Source organism: Octopus sinensis, unplaced genomic scaffold (genome assembly GCF_006345805.1).
Source record: "Octopus sinensis unplaced genomic scaffold, ASM634580v1 Contig18233, whole genome shotgun sequence".
NCBI classification, from domain to species: Eukaryota; Metazoa; Mollusca; class Cephalopoda; order Octopoda; family Octopodidae; genus Octopus; species Octopus sinensis.
In genome coordinates, this window is record NW_021835664.1 from 1 (window position 1) to 9837 (window position 9837).

The following is a 9837-nucleotide window of genomic DNA, read 5'->3' on the forward strand; positions in this document are numbered from 1 at the left end:
AAGCGATCAATAGGGATCGTGTATCACAGTGTCATGATGTATGGTGTAAAGGGGAAAACAAGTAAGGTTTATCCGTGGGAAGAAAAGCCTACGAAAAAGACAACGGTAACCTCGGTCAAGGCTATATTTTACCACATTTGTTTGCAAGTGGGTAACCCTCTGTTTTCAATTTCTGGGTTCACAGGATTATGCTCAAGGTGGCTTCGTCATTCATACGTGCCATCCTTTCTACATTCACCCATCTTTTTTTAGAACATTCGCTAGACAAAACTTGCCTCTCTACTCTCACTTTCCTCTTCAAGTGATACTTGAAGAAGTTGATGAGAGGTTGACCAGAGAGGAAAGTGTTTGTCTCCAATCCTTTCAGACGCGTCCACCAGATACATTCTTTCGCCATAGCCACAAGGATGATGAAAATAGCTCTTCCTTCCCGTTTGAAGGAAGGAGGCGTGACAATATTGACGATAGACTCAGCTGATAAACCGACTCGTCCCACACGTGACAGCAGTTGTTCGACATAAGCCCACAGGTCGGAAATTGTTGGACACTGCACGAGTGCGTGCAGAACGGTTTCGTCGCTCTGACCGCATCTCGGGCAGGTCGGCCCCGTGTTTCTCGAGCCGTGTCTGTAGAGCTTATCCCGAACGGGTAGCGCTTCTCGGTAGCACTGCCAGGCCAGGGATCTCTGGAAGTTGTCCATGGGCCCTGGCCCGAAAGTAGTCCCGAACAGGCGGGTCAGGTATTCCTCGTCGACGTCCAGGTTCGCCCCGAGCTCATCGTCGTACCTCCCCTCCACTAATCCCCTATAGAATGCTTTGGTTGTGATGGAGTCACTCAAGGTTGACCCAGGACGGCAGAGTTGCTTGAGAGCAACGCGACACTCGCGGTGCCATTCGCCCTTCCTCGGCCTCTTTTTGATCTACGATTGCATTTCGGTCATGGAGACGAGCTGCGAGAATGCGTGCCTCACAAACGGTGACCACACCTGTTCACCGTCGTCTACGAAGAGCCCGAGATGTCGCAGTCTCAGCGCATGTCTGCGCATCATCAACCACGGCATGCCCAGCCCTCCTTTTAACGGGAGTTGGCAGCAAATGAATCGTCTGACCATCGGGACGCATCCTTTCCACAAGAAGCGAAAGAGAATACGTTCTAGTTTGGTGACGGTAGGGTCGGAACAAGGCACGACGGTCAGGCGGTAGTAGATGATGGACGCGATGTACGTGTTCGCCACCTCCGCCCGACCTTTTAGGGACAGTTTCCTCTCGGCCCATTGCTGGGCGAGAGTGACCACCCTACTCGTTATCTCGTTCCAGTTCTTCTCCATTTGGAGGTCCGGACTGAACCAGACCCCGAGCAACTCGACCAGACCGTCGGTCCAGCGTCCCACAACGGAGGCGCTGGTGGACGGCATGGGTTTGCTTCTCCAGGTGCCTAGTCGCAAGCCCACTGACTTTTCCCGGTTGATTTTTGCTCCTGTCACTGCTTCGTAGGTTTTCAGTGTCTCGCCGACCTGCTCGATGTGCTCGTGGCTAGACACTATGACGGTGACGTCGTCCGCGTATGCAGACACGCTCGTCCCGCATCCCAGTTCTCACGGGATGCCCCTCAGAGTTGCCAGCTTCCGCAATAGTGGCTCGAGAGTCAATACGTATAGAAGCGACGAAATGGGGCATCCCTGACGAACCGAACGTGCGATGTCGAAAGGTCTCGATAGATGTCCATTTACGCGAACTACCGAACGGATGCCTCTGTACAAAGTGGCTATCCAGCCGCGGAAGACGGGACCGAAGCCAGCCGCTCTGAGGACTGCCTCCAAGTATCGATGGTCTACCCTATCGAAAGCTTTCGATTGATCAGCGCCCCACCCATGCCAGGTTCGTTAACTACCCTGTCTATGATGTAGCGCATCAGGTGGAGGTTGTCATGGATGATCCGGTCCGGCACGGTGCACGTTTGCGCCTTGTCAACCAGTTTTTCGATGACAAGCGCCAACCTCTTGGCTAACACCTTGGCCAAAATCTTCAAGTCTGCATTAAGCAGAGTGATGGGCCTAAAGTTATCTATTACATTTCCCTTGTTTAGATCTTTCTTCAGCAGTGTTACTGCTCCTCGGCTCACAAAACCGGGAATGCTCCCGTTTTGCTGCCAGTTCCAGTACACCGCTGCCAATAATAATAATAATAATAATAATAATAATAATAATAATAATAATAATAATAATAATAAAAAACCTTTTTTTTTAGACATTCATTAGTACAACATCCCCACCCCCTGAATATATGGCACACTAGGCATAACAACAACATGGACTTCCAACCCTGTTGTCTCTTGAGGTCTCTGGGTGAGACTTGGAGCCAACTTGTACAAATATAAAGCAAAAGTCAAACATAGAATAATAATAATAATAATAATAATAATAACAATATTAATAATAATAATAATAATGATGATAATAATAATAATATAATAATAATAATAATGATAATAATAATAATAATAATAATAATAGTAATGATAATAATGATAATAATAATAATAATAATAATAATGATAATAATAATAATAATAATATTAATAATGATAATAATAATAATATAATAATAATAATAATAATAATAATGATCATAATAATAATAATAATAATAATGATAATGTTTCTGCCAACTTGCCGCCATAATGATGAAGATGTTGATGATGATGATGAAGATAAAAATAATTTTGGTAAAGTGGAATATATAGTCCATTAATCAACCCCAGTATTCAACTGGTACCTATTTTACTGACCCTAACAGGATGAAAGGCAAAGTCAGCTTCATGGTAATCAGAATTTGGAATGTAAAGTCAGAAGAAATGCTACTAAGCGTTTTGCCTGATGTGCTCACATTTCCGTCACCTTAACAACAATAACAACAACAATACTAATAATAAAATGTGCTGTTTAGCCCTTGGTCAACCCTGACTGCGCAGGCCTGAGATCAAAAGCATTCTAGCTGTGACCATCCTGTCTTTTTCCTATTGCAGTGACCATATAACCATGTGAGTTCACATGTCTTGTTTTAAGATACGAGGCAGATGTGGCTGCTACATCTAACAGACCTAACCACCACATACACGATCTCTCATTGGTTCATTATTAGCTTGTGCAAATAAATAGACAGGAACAGTTTGACAGGACCCTGCTTAGATTTTCAGTAGACGCATCAGATAGCATTTTTATCTGATGTACTTACTACTACCACAGATAACTGTGGTTGTTCAATATGATTGAGTACTGGGTATATCTATTGATGAGGGGGTCTATTCATATCCATTCCCTGTCTTAAGTCATCATATGTTGTCAGAATCATAAGGACGCCTTCCTCACACTCATATTTGGGTATTTTAAACATGATGTAGCTAACCCCTCTCTCTGTTAAACCACAGTGGAAATCTTTCAAAGAAAAAGAGAGAAAGAGAGAGAGAGAGAGAGAGAGAGAGAGAGAAAGAGAGAGAGAATGAGAGAGTGCAAAATATAATGATGTATTCCTTTCAGTACCTGATGTTGTATTGAAAGAATGAAAAAGCAAAGTTGACGTTGATGGGATTTGAACTCAGGGCACAGAATGCCAGAATGACTACTTCAATACATTCTAAGCAATCCGCTAAAAATCCTGTCGAATCCCCAAGTAACAACTGGCAGGTATTTAATGCATGGAACATGCTTGGAATGAGTTGAAAGGCAAGGGGAGGTAATCCCTGTTTTTCTTTACCAGTGAGTGTTGCTAATTAAACCATCACTCATGTTGTTAATTGCACTTTAATTAGCAGATCGTTCGCAGTCATTATCTCCTGTGTTAACATTTCCTTTATTTACATTTGACAGCAGTTCATTATAAAAAATCTATTTGAAATGTCTCATCTTGTCAATCGGTTTCTACTATTTGGTTATTAATAACCAAATTTTGAATATGTTTTCATAATGATGCCTTTAATGACTTATCATTATTATATAACATTGAATTCTTCAGGCTGGAATTACCTATTAAACATATTTATATTGGAGTATTAGAGTGGATGCGGATGGGGGGAAGGAAGGATATTTTTAAATCCTTCATTTACTGATGAAGTAATTTTAATTACACATAATTTTATGAGTTAAAATAAACAAAAGACACTGGAACGCCATCCTTCTCCCCCGCCATTAATACAAAAATAATGAAGAACATAATCCAACCAACATCTATTTCACAAAGACACAAATATTAAAGTAAACAATATTCTTGAAAAAAACTTTCTTATTATTTTTTTTTTTTGGTTTTCAAAGAATTTCATTCTCGTTGCTTTCTTTGAAATGTACAGTCCAGTTTTCCTTATTCTTGTTCCAAACAATTCCGTCAATTTCTCGACTCTCTCTCTCTCCAACAGTACTGCTCTTTCCTCGCTACCAAACACCTCTTCATCCAGTCTTACTCTTATTAAATTCTTCACCTTTGCAATCTTTTCCTCAATTCACACAATCTTATCGTAAATTATCATCATTCAGTCGGCTGCTTTCTTTGCCTCACATATTCCATTCTCCTCCTTACTTCCCCTTTCCACTCCTCATATTACTCCTCTTTGTCTATTTCTTCTCTCCTTCTTTTTGTGGCTCTGGGGTTCGATTTTCACTCGTCTCTTTTCTCTACTAATTTTTTCTCTTGTACTTTTACCGCTTTTTTCTTCGTTTTCAGTTTTTGGCAGTGACTCCGCACTTGTTCTTTTTCTGCCCCCTATTTCCTCCTCCTTTTCCTCCACTACTATTACTTCCTCCACCTCTGCTTAGTTCTCCGTTCTTTCCTCGTCTCTGGGGTCACCTTGCCTTCATGTGTCCTCTTGTACCGCAATTATAACATATTGGAGGCTTCCCCTCCACCACAATTCTCAGCCGGGTGTCATCGGGGAGCACCAACTCCTCTGCTATCTTGTGCAAGTCAAGCAGGGTTATATGGATCAAGATTTCCAGTCTAAATCCCCATCAGTTTATCTCAGCCAATGTTGCCACCTTGATAATCTTGGTCTCCTCCTCACAGTTGTACAGGATAGCTTCCAACAGCCATTCCTCCTCTATTTTGGGTGGCACTCTCCCTATCTGTACTCTTGCCACTCTTTTACCACATTAGGTTGGCAAAAGTGCCCACCTGGCTGATCTCAACAGCATCGTGGAGTACTTTTTCGTTTCCTCCTCATTCATGAAGTGAACCTCCACCGTGCCGTACTTCCTTCCGCGAGTATAAAACGTCGTTACTCCCTTCACTTCGCTCAGGCATTCCTCTGCTACTTCCACTCTTTTTGTTTCTACATCCAGCATTCTGTATATTATTATTTTCCTCTCTGCTCTTTCCATCGCTTCTCCCGGGGGTATCAGCCTAAGGCAGTCTCCCTCTTTTTTAAATAATCCTTGTACTTTCCGAAATCCTTCTGCTCCAACACCAATTCTTTCAATCGCAGAATGTCAGCTGGCAGGCTTTTGCCCGCCACCGCGGCGTAACTGCCTATTCGTTGTTCCTCTATTTCACGCAAAAATGGGGAAGAAAAAGAAACAACATTAACAACAATTAACAAATCTCAAATATATAACAGTATTCAAAGTACAACAATGCACAACTCGCATCGACAATGCTATTCAAATTTTCTAACACCCACAAAAGAAAAACAACATTATTTCATTACTTAAACATGCAAGTGGTTGTTGTTAATAGAAATTCAAACACGCCGGTTTCAAATTCCCTTAAGCCTATACAATTTTATTACAACCATTTTTATTTCTATACACTTTCAAAGAGTAGATGAAAACCTATGGTTGCAGAAAGGGATCACCTCAGCAAATTTAAAGTTTTGGGACCAAAAAACTTAAGGATGGAAGGGATTCCTTAACACATAACTTATACTTATTTATATTTACTCTGAAGTAAGGGTCCCTCAAAATAACAGACCATTCCAAAGAATATCTTTTCTCATTACTCTTTAAACCATGTATATAAGAGGCAAGTGTAGTAGAATTAAAGTGGGCCCTATGCCTACTGTACTGCCTTTATAAAATTTATCTAAATTACCCTCCTCTTTAGCAACGCATGACTAATCTAAAAGTTAAACCCAGCAGACTAGTTCAAACTTTCTGACACCCAGCCACCAAAAAAAAAAACGAATTATTTTATTGCTAATCATGCAGGTGGTCGTTGTTAATAGAAATCCAAACCGTATAAACATACACATATACACATATATTTGTATATACATATATATATACACATACACACACACCTATATTTGTATATAGCCGAGCCGAGCCGAGCCGAGCCGAGCCGAGCCGAGCCGAGCCGAGCCGAGCCGAGCCGAGCCGAGTCGAGCCGAGCCGAGCCGAGCCGAGCCGAGCCGAGCCGAGCCGAGCCGAGCCGAGCCGAGCCCTGGCCCCCATAGCGCTCATTGGGGGGTCGTAGCCTTGGACAGTGAGCCTCTACAGGTCTTTGCAAGCAGAGTTTAGTGTCCAATGAAGGAAAGGTACGCATAAGTAGGCTGGTTACACCCGCTGGCATAGGCCATGAGGTTATGCTCTCACTTGGCTTGTAACCCATAAAAGCCCTCAATGACTCAACAGAGCTCAGAAACACGTCCTCCTCCGCCACGTCACCTTCAACACCATGGGGTTATCTAAACTAATACAGAACTCTGAATTAATTAGTCATGGTTCTAACAACGGAATGCTCACACCGAACCTGATCCTGTCAAGACTACATCACTCACTTCTGACATTTCCTTTTATTTTTTAACTGGTTCCAATCAGACTGTGACCACACTGGAGCACTGATTTCAGAGTTTTATTTGATCTTATTCAGACTTGTACTTTTGTACTTTTCACTGGTGGTATTGGTGATGGCAGAGGCGGAAGTTTGACCAAAACCCCTCAGATACCAAAAGATAAGTTCATTAAAAAGACAAACAAATAAAAAAAAAACAGTAAAGAACAATAAAAGTTGAAAAGCTTTTTTCTTTCTTTCGAAATGGTTTCTCATTCGATGGTTGATGCGATGAAAGGAGACTGAATGAATTTTGTTAACTTTTAGTCATGGTTTGGGCCAAAGTTTATTAATTTGCATCTCTTAATGCTAATTAATTATTAGAAGCCATGAGTGCAGGTGTGGCTTTGTGGTTGGGAAGTTGGCTTCCCACTCATATGATCCTGGGTTCAGTCCCACTGTGTGGCACCTTGGGCAAGTGTCTTCTACTACATCCCCAGACCAAGCACAGCCTTGGGAGTGGATTTGGTAGACAGAAACTGAAAGAAGGTGGCGTGCTGGCAGAAACGTTAGCACGCCGGGCGAAATGCTTAGCGGTATTTCATCTGCCGCTACGTTCTGTGTTCAAATTCCACCGTGGTCGCCATTGCCTGAAGGCAAAACTGCACCAGGAATGGGTTTCAATTCCTATATATATACCTTTTATCTTCTACTTTTGTCATTTGACTGCAGCTATGCTGGGGCATATGGAATATGAAAGAGAGAGATAAGAAGGGTTTTAGTCAAACAATTGTTTTTAAGGTCTGGTACTTATTCTATTGGTCTCCTTTGCACCAAACCTCAAAGTTATGGGGAATGTAAACACACCAACACTGGTTGTCAACTGGCGGTAAAGAGACTTGCTTTAACAAAAGGTGAGGGGCGCCTCACTCCCAGTGGTCTTTCAGCACGCCGGACACCATCTCGGAATTTCTGCGTACCCGTGCTAACATTTATTGGATGGCCGTTGACTCTCAAGAGGTCCTCCGACCTTTGACGGGTTTTGTTTTTCATCCCGCAGGGTGTCCAATAAACACCCTCCTCACCAAGCAAGGTTGTATGGGTTACATGTTACCAATAGCACTCGAAAGGGACCTGACTGCTACGTACATATGAACTAACTGTTCATGATATATATCGAAAAATCACTAGTCATACGAAAAAATCAAAAATGAATTCACTTACCTTCGAGTCCAAAATAACTTTCAAAGAGATTTCTTCCAGAAACTGAAGATTTAAAACAACTGAAAAAGTCATCGTTTTTTCCACTGTTTTTCATTTAAAGATGGCTTTCGTTACATCATCCTAAAGACAATGCCTAAGCCCATTCTACGGCAAAAAAACAACTTAACTAAACTATTCTTAACCTTTTGTACTTTTTGGTCAGAAACATTTTGGAGCTAAAGTAAACAATCATCAAGATATCGACCTCTATTGATGTTTGGGAACTGGTCTGCCATTTCCGAAAGTATATATATTCAGACCAAATCAGCTACTTGTGCTGAAGCAGATCTTCCCATCGTGACATCAAAACCATCGGGTGTGTCTTTATGGGCCCACACACACACACACACATATATATATATATATATACGCGCATACGTTCATGAATACAAACACACACACAACACACATATATATAATATATTTATATATATATATATATATATATATACGCGCAAACGTTCATGAATACACACACACACACATATATATATATATATACGCGCATACGTTCATGAATACACACACACACACACATATATATATACGCGCATACGTTCATGAATACACACACACACACACACACACACACATATATATATATATATATATCTCAGGGGGCGATTCCAGGTCATCAGCGTCACACGGGCTCATCACAGTCTTCGTATAAGACACATTTCTACTCGAAGAATTTCACGTTTCCCGCTTTATTTCTAGCCCCAAATGGCTTATTTTTTTACATCTAACACTATGTCTTTCTCCATTTCTAAGTTAAAGATTAAAATAAAGCAACCCTGCAAACAAGACTTATCTTTGCGCACAGATGCACAGAGTAAGAGCAATCAAATTACGACAGGGGAGTGCACAAGCAAACATCAGCGATCTGACTGTCGCTTGTAATCTTGACAAGAGATGCCAGTTTGTCTTTTACACCTACCAGGCTCGTTCCTATTAGCCCGAGTTGCTGGATAAATTTTCGTTCCGGATCTTTTCTGTTTGAACGGCAGTTTTTTAAAGTAATTTCCACGTAACTAAACACTTTTAAACTTCGTATACTGGTAGAATGTGTTTATAAAACATCTTTTTCTCTTGGCTTTATTGAGAAAATTCTATAGTATGTAAGATATTTGTTGTTGTTTTTTTCTACAATTTCTGCAATTTCAACCAATCAATGACGTCTATTGAGGTAAAAAAAAACATTCTGTGCCGTATGAATATGTCCCTCGTTAAGAAAGAGATTGGGTTTATTTACATTTCTGAAGAAAAAAAGATACCCTTCCCCCCCCCTAATCCTAACCCTAACTAACCCTAAAACAGATTGAAAAGCAATAGATCGATTCTAGGGTCATAACTATGGGTGACAATTTCATATAACGTTCCTTTAAGAATATTACAGAACGGAAAGTTTTCATGGATTTGAATTTAAATATTAATCTCTCAAAAAATTTATAGTTTCAAGAAAATATTGTATTTGAATTAATTTTAATTTTTACGATTATTGATAACAACTCGGGCTGTAACTTCTGAGCCCGAGTCAGGCGCGTGTGAACGATGTCGAGAGAACGTCTACTACGAATGACATTTTCTGACTCAGACGGTGAACGAAAATAAACCAACAGCGACCAGGCTCAATAAAAGGAGCCCAAGTTATTGGCTGCAATTACATACTTGAAGTCAGTGTTGGCAGAAATGAAATCAGCTTATAAATACACGTCCACCTTATTATATTTATATTCGGGCTAAGCTCGAATGGCCCGAGTGCCGGAGTCGCCATATATATATATATATATATAATCAATACAGGCAACAAGGATATCCA